Genomic DNA, 7624 nt, shown 5'->3' on the forward strand with positions numbered 1-7624 from the left:
CTTGAGAGTCCCTTGGACTGCAAGGAGATCCAACCAGTCCATTCTGAAGGAGATCAGTCCTGGATGTTCATTGGAAGGACTGATGCTAAAGCTGAAACTCCAGTACTTTGGCCACCTCATGCGAAGAATTGACTCATTGGCAAAGACTCTGATGCTGGGAGGGATTGGGGCAGAAGGAGAAGGGGACGACAGAGGATGAGATGGCTGGATGGCATCACCGACTCGATGGACATGAGTTTGGCTGAACTCCGGGAGTTGGTGATGGACAGGGAGGCCTGGTGTGCTGCAATTCATGGGGTCGCAAAGAGTCGGACACGACTGAGCGACTGAACTGTACTGAACTGACTGAAATACTCACTTGATGGGTTGATGGTACCTGGAGTTGAGCGCTGAGCAAGGTCTGGGGAGGCACAGGTAGAAAAGGGGGAGAAACCCTGAGAGAAGATAACATTCCCTGTGGGTGCCTAACATTGACATTTACAAAGCATTTTCATACACATTATCTCTTGATCCTGCTTTGAGCCAATCAACAAAACTTTGACAAGTATCTATTATCTGCTATGCTAAGATCAAGCTGGGTCAGGGATTGAATCATCACAGCTCTATGAGGTAGGTATTATTCTCACTTAAACAAAAATAAAACTAAAGCCCAGAGAGGCTCAGCTCTGGTATAAAAGATCTCAGAGCCTAGGATGGTACCTGACCCATAGAAGTAGGGTTTCATCTCCTCTCCCCTCTCTAGGTCCTGAGGGTATAAGATGAGCCACAAGACAAGAAGGTTATTTCTCAAAGAAGATTTGCTTGTTAGAAGGAAGGGTCCATTCAGTTACTTGGGTCAGTTTCCCATTTACATACATGACAAGACACACGGGTTGATTATCTATTTGGCACCATGCGGGTTCATAGCAGGTCCAGAAAACAATGTTTATAGCAGGGAATGATGGCCATGTTGCAAGGGGTCAGTTAATTGTGGCACACTGTAAGTTCCAGTGTATTCGGCATGTCCGTGGAGGTGCCATGTAGAGCACTCCCTTGGGTGGGGCTGTGACTCATTGCCCCAGCGTAGGTTCCAGGTTGGGATGCGGAGCCCCAGCTCTGGGCAGCCACGAGTTCTGGGTGGAACCCTGGAGAGAGCGAGGAGGAGAGGAGAGAGGCCGGTGGCCCATTGCTGGAATAGAGTGGCTCCCTCTACTGGCAAGTTCGGGGAATCACCGTTTGTTTTCCCATATCTCTGTGTCACTATGTCACGAGGAGTGTCACAGGTGTGTCAGCGAGTGTCGGTGGAAGTTCGGGCATGGGTATCGTTGTGTGAGAGTGCCTGTTCGTGGTGCAGTGTGGGTGAGCCAGCGTTATGCGGGTCTGTTTCTGGAACCACAACGTGTACACACAACAACATTTTGTAATGCAATTAACTTTTGGGGTGGGGTAGTGGGTGGGCGGTGTTAGGGCTATTGATTATTTGAGATTTCTACCTGGGATGACGAGGATGAAAGGACCCTCCAGCTGGTACTCATCGCCGATCTCGGGCAGGTGGGAGGAATTCTGAACTGGGGAACAGTTCCTGGGAAGGGACTCTATCCCCTAAGCTACAAAAAATCCAAGAAAGGGTTAACTTTGAACCCCCCACAGTGACTTCAATCATTGGCTCAGAGCACTGTCAGTCAGCTTCCTGGGGCGGGGCTTGTGGGGGCCGCCTTCAGACTGCCCAGCGCCCCTCACTTGCCCCTAGACCCCCAACTTGGTTTCACCTCTGGGCTGCAGTCACACCCCCCACCTTGATGAAGACACCTTCCTGAGCCCTGGAGAAGGAGCGGATCTGGGCATCCTGGCTTCTCCACTCACTCCAGCTGCCTGGCTTCCTGATAGATGGTGATTATTATATAATAGACCTGCTGGACAGAGCCGTGCCAGAGCTCGGAACACTTTGCCCCTCCTCGAAGCCTGCCCCAGGGCCTGGCACCAGCAGCACAGGGCCCGCCGCCCAGCTCCACCGGCGCCCCCGGCACCGCCTCCACTCCGGGGCGGGAGACCCCTGGGCCGCCCTCCCCGGTGGCCTTTGGGGCCACGTCCTGGGACGGGGCGGGCGCCAGGCTGGGAGTCCGGCGGGCGCCCAGCAGGTCTCAGGGTTGGCCTGAGGAGTACGGTGTTACCAGCGCCTCTCCAGAATTGTGGGACCCACTTGGCCCCTTCCAACCTGAACTTGGAACTTGGGAGCCAATAGAGGTGGGGATTGGGGGCGTAGGGACCAGGGTCGGATTGGGGGAGTTTGGAAAACGTGCGGGGGCAGGGAGAGGGAGGCTGGGAAAGGGGGCGACAGGGGCAGTGGGGGAGGGACTCTTATCCTGACAGGGCTCCCTCCTTCCCCGACTGGAGGGTTTGGAAAAACTGAGCAGGCAGCCAAGGCTTGGCTGGAAATTCTGCAGCCCACCCTCCTGGGGACACAAAGCTGGAGGGCGGAGGCAGGGCGGCGGGGGAGAGAGCACGACCCCGGGGAGGGCAGGGCCTCTTTTGGGGCTGGGGGCCTAGGGGCCAGGTCCCTGGGGAGGGGGTTCCTGGCGCTGTCTCCCTGCAGTCTGCTTACCCTTGTCCTCTACCCCCTCCTTCCCCCCTTCCTCCCCCTCCCTGGCTCCAGTCTTTGCAGATTGCAGGCAGACTTAACTCCTTGAGCGCCAGCCCGGTGGACTCCTAGGTGGTGACGCTTGTGAGAGAGGGCAAGAGGGAGGGACTCCAGACCCCACTCCCACCCACGGCTTAACACCTTGTGGCCCAGAACGCAGTCTCTGGAACTCGGTCTTGTCAGAGCCCTGGAAAGCTGCCTAATCTTCGAAAAGCGACCCACAAAAACCGGCACCTGAGAGCTGCGTAACCCAGTCCGCTCTTCTGCCAAATCTTAACTGTCTTACCCTCCCCCGCCACCCTAACCCTCGGTGCCTCTTCCTCCTCCCTTTGGCCGCCCTCCCGCCGCCACCCCGACTAATTGCTGCAAAGAGCCCTGACTGATAGAAGGCTGCAGGGAACCCGGAAGTCTGGGTGCCGTGGTGGCCTCGGCGTTCTCATCCCGCCCGCGAGGCCCCGCACAGGTGACCGCAGCCCGGGGCCTCTTTGGATTCCAGAGGGCGCCTTCACCCATCTGCGGGGAGTAGCTACCCAACCGAGGCGGGGAATGCTAGCCTCCCCCAGCCCCAGCTAGGACAAGAGCCCGAGGAGCCGAAACCCTGACTTCACTTCCACCCTAGCCCCTCTCCTAAGCAGCACTTCCTCCGCCGTCAGATTTGCGCGCCCAGTTCGGGCAAGGAAGACTCTGCCTGAAGGCAGTGCCTCAGTCTAGGCAGGAAGGGGTTAACGGAGCTCCCAGGCGCCCTGTGAGAGCCAGGTGAGGCACCGCCCATCTTGGCCTTCAGGTGTGCCTGTGGGGAAGCGGAGGGACGCTGACCTCAGGGCTGCTCTTTTGCCCCCTGGTGGCTACACCTGGCTTAGCAGTCCCTGGCAAAAGATGCACTCAGGTGGGGATTGGTGGAAGGAAAACTTTGGAGACTGCTCGAGTACTCCTTCTGCAGGAGCAGCACCTTCGGAGAGACAGAGGATGCTCTGGGGAGGCTGGTGGAGCTTCCACAATCCCTGCCATGCCATCCTCACTTATCAGGCTGCCTCAGTAACTTCCAGATGTTTGCCCTAGGGACTCTACTTGTGGGTCCCAGGTGCCCAGACACCTGGAGGAGGATAGGAAAAAATAGAAGACACCCTGTCCTGCCAGAATCTCAGCCTAATGAAGGGGGGCAGTAGAGGGAAGCTGTCCCTCATCTTCTTTTCTATGTCCCAGGCCTTCCCAGAACTCCCTGCAGTCTGCTTCCCTCCAGACCCCAGCAGCAAAAGCAGACCTCTAGCCAGGCTTCAACACTCCTATCAGCTACATGATTCCCCCATCAGTGTCCCTCCCCCAAGCTCAGTTGCCTTCAGATTTCTCCTCCATTAAGGAGGCCTCTTGATGGATTTGAGGTGCTGACAACCATTTCTTCCTATCGCAGGCAGGGCTAACACCTTTCCTCCCCTCTACCCAGAAACCCTCCCAGGTTAGCAAAGGCTGTGACCTTCAAGGGTTCCTTTCTCCATTTTTCCCCCTAATTGCCTCACTTCCTTCCCTCCCCCATTTCCCATTATCTTCTATCTAAGACTTCCTTTCCCATAAGCAGTTCACCCAACCAAGGACAATCCTGTTCTACTTGGAGGCTATGATACCTGACTCCTCCAGGAATCCTTCTCTGACATCTACTTATTTGTTCAAAAAATATCTATTGAGGACTTCCCTGGTGGTCCAGGGGTTAAGAATCTGAAGGCCAAGGCAGGGCACATGGGTTTTATTGCTTGTCGATCCCTGGTCTGGGAAGATACTACATGCAGCGGAACAACTAAGCCCGTGCACCAACTCCTGAGCCAGTGCTCTTGAGCCCTTGCTCTGAAACAAGGGAAGCCCGCCCACCGCAACTAGCAGAGTAGCCCCTGCTCACCAGCCAACATGCGCAGTGGCAAAGACGCAGGCCAGATAAAAATAAAAATGAATTTTAAAAATAAATAAATATTTTTTTAAAAAAGAGAGAGATCGCCAAGGCTACATTCCCCAACAATCCATTTCTATTAAGTTCTCCAAGTTCCAAAAGAAAGGAGACTAGCTGGAAAGCCAAGAGCATATGACCTTGGACTAGTCAGCCTCATCTCTGGACCTTAGTTTCTTCAAAAAACAAGGGAGTTGGATGCGCTTATCTCCAGGCTCTTTTTTATCAAGAAGATAGCAGTTAAATAGCAGGCTTAGTTTGTTCAGAGGAAAACAATCACGTGGCTCTGGCCAGCTTGGGAATAGAAGGCAGAGTTCATAAGCCTAGGAAAGGCTGGTGGAGGCAGGGCCTAGAGAAAGCCACTTGAGTCACCTCCTACTCACTTACCAGGTTGCCTGGCAGTTGTGAGTCCTGGGAACATTTAATTCTTGTCATCAACTCAAAGCAAGAACCTTTCTGAGGTTGTGCTAGAAGGGGTGAGCCCTGGGGGACAGCACCCCCTAAATATCAATATAATGAAGCTGCATTAATTTGCTCTTCCCTCACTCAGCCATGTCCAACTCTTTGTGATCCCATGGACTGCAGGTTCCTCTGTCCATGGGGATTCTCCAGGCAAGAATACTGGAGTGGGTTGCCATTCCCTTCTCCAGGGGATCTTCTTGACCCAGGGATGGAACCTGCATCTCCTGTGTTTCCTGCATTGCAGGCAGATTCTTTACCATTTGAGCTACTAGGGAAGCCCATGTAGCACCACAGAGCTTTTATTTTGAAGAGATAGGATGTTCAGAGGTAAGGAAACTGAGGCAGAGGGTGGTAAAAGGACAGGCCTGAAATCACATGGCTGGTGAGTGACAGCTGGAAGGGGCGCCCGGGTCTCCTCACTCCCAGTCCAGACTCTTTCCACGACACCACTGCAGCACTTGCTTCCAACTTTCCATTGGACTTCTTCCTGCGTCTGGCTCATTTCCCTGTGAGGCCATAAGATCTGGGAAGGCAGGCTTGGCCTCCTTATCTGGACATCCCCCAGAGCCTGGTACATGGCTCTGAACAGAGGGAGGGGTACTCAGAACTCCCAGTCTCCCAGCCACCCTTTCCTCTCTCATCATGACCCTATTTACATGCACGTGGATTTCTGACTCAATCTAAAAAGGCATCCCAGGATTGTAGACAAAGCCTTGGGCCAGGCATATTCCCAGGCCTAAAATCTGCTCTGTGACTCTGAGCAAGTTGATTAACTTCCCTGGGCCTCGTTTTCACCATCTGTCGAGACCTATAGCAAATTGTAACTCCAGGAGCATTTGTAACTTGAAATCTCAGATTAGGATGTGTTTTTTAAAGCTATAACTCTGAAGTAGGGTAAAAGCTTAAACCTTTCTGCCTTTTCGGGCTTCCCCAGTGGCACAGATAGTAAAGAGTCTGCCTGCAATGCAGGAGACCTGGGTTGAATCCTTGGGTCAGGAAGATCCCCTGGAGAAGGAAATGGCAATCCACTCCAGTATTCTTGCCTGGAAAAATCCCATGGACGGAGGAGCCTGGAAGGCTACAGTCCATGGGGTCTCAAAGAGTCAGACACAACTGAGCAACTAACACTTTCAGTTCACTTTCTGCCTTTTTGCAGGACCCCATAACCCCAGGACTATGTCCGCTCTATCTGCAGAAACTAGGTGCTGCTTGATGCAGGCTCTGATACCTTGATACCATGCCAGGTTGTATGAAAGTGACAAATGTGTAGCCTGAGTGTATTCTGGGGTCCCAAATAACGAGAATAATCTCGAAAAGGAATCACAGTTTTTACTTGTATCTCTTTTTTTTTCTTTTTTTAAATTTTTATTGGACTATAGTTGCTTTACAATGTTCTTTCAGTTTCTTCTGTGCCACTACAGGTAAAGAACTCACCTGCCAATGCAGGTTAGATGTAAGAGACTCCAGTTTGATCCCTGGGCCAGGAAGATCCCCTGGAGAAGGGCATGGCAACCCACTCCAGTGTTCTTGCCTGGAGAATCCCGTGGACAGAGGAGCCTGGCAAGTTGCAGTCCATGGTGTCCTGAAGAGTCGGACAGGACTGAAGCAACTTAGCACAGCACTGTACAGCAAAGTGAATCAGCTATATGTATACATATAGCCCCTCCCTTTTGGACTTCCTTCCCATTCAGGTAACCACAGAGCAGTATTTACTTTTATCTCTTGAAGGTGGTCCAGTTCTTAACCTACAGCACATCTTGTTCAAATTCCCTTTCCTCTTCTATTCTGCTAAACCTTGTTAAATTGCTCACTGCAAACCCAAAATCAGTCCCCTTCTCTGCCTCTCTCTGTTCTTTATATTCAAAAAGGTTTTCTGTCTCTTTCACCAGTCACCTTCTTTTTACTTTTTCCTAGAGTAGCTTAGCCTCTCAGGTTTCATTATTTCCTTTTTTCCTTCACCCATTACCCAGATTCTCCCTAACACACAAGAAAGTTACCTGTCTTCTGTCTCTCTAGTCTTATCTGTCACCTCCTATTCTCCCAGCTCTATGTTACAAAAGCCCTGAGCAGGCCACGACAAGATTTCCAACAACAAATGAGGGATAAAATTATCTCGGGGGTGAGGGGCTGCAGGGCAGAGGGAGTCTGAGAACAGTCATTGGTTAATAAGTTTTTATCCTGTAACAGATAATAAAGGCACCTGCCCTAAAGAAGCTTATAAAATGGGGACAACTAAAGAACAATAAAAGATGCTAAAGCATTAAAAGATGCGGGGTTGATGCAACCTGCACTGGTTGCGTCCTTTGGTCGACATGGAAGAGAAACAGGAAACTGACCTCAGGTACCAGGGAGCACAGAGGTGAGGGGCGCAGATGGAGCCGAAGCAGGAGGAATCACAGATCCTGGTGGGAAGGGGTCTCAAAGACCAACTGCTGCTGCTGCTGCTGCTAGGTCGCTTTAGTCGTGTCTGACCCTGTGCGACCCCATAGACGGCAGCCCACCAGGCTCTGCCATCCCTGGGATTCTCCAGGCAAGAACACTGGAGTGGGCTGCCATTTCCTTCTCCAATGCATTAAAGTGAAAAGTGAAAGTGAAGTCGCTCAGTCGTGCCA

This window comes from Bison bison, unplaced genomic scaffold, assembly GCF_000754665.1.
Source record: "Bison bison bison isolate TAMUID 2011002044 unplaced genomic scaffold, Bison_UMD1.0 scf7180017864518, whole genome shotgun sequence".
In the NCBI taxonomy this organism is placed as follows: Eukaryota; Metazoa; Chordata; class Mammalia; order Artiodactyla; family Bovidae; genus Bison; species Bison bison.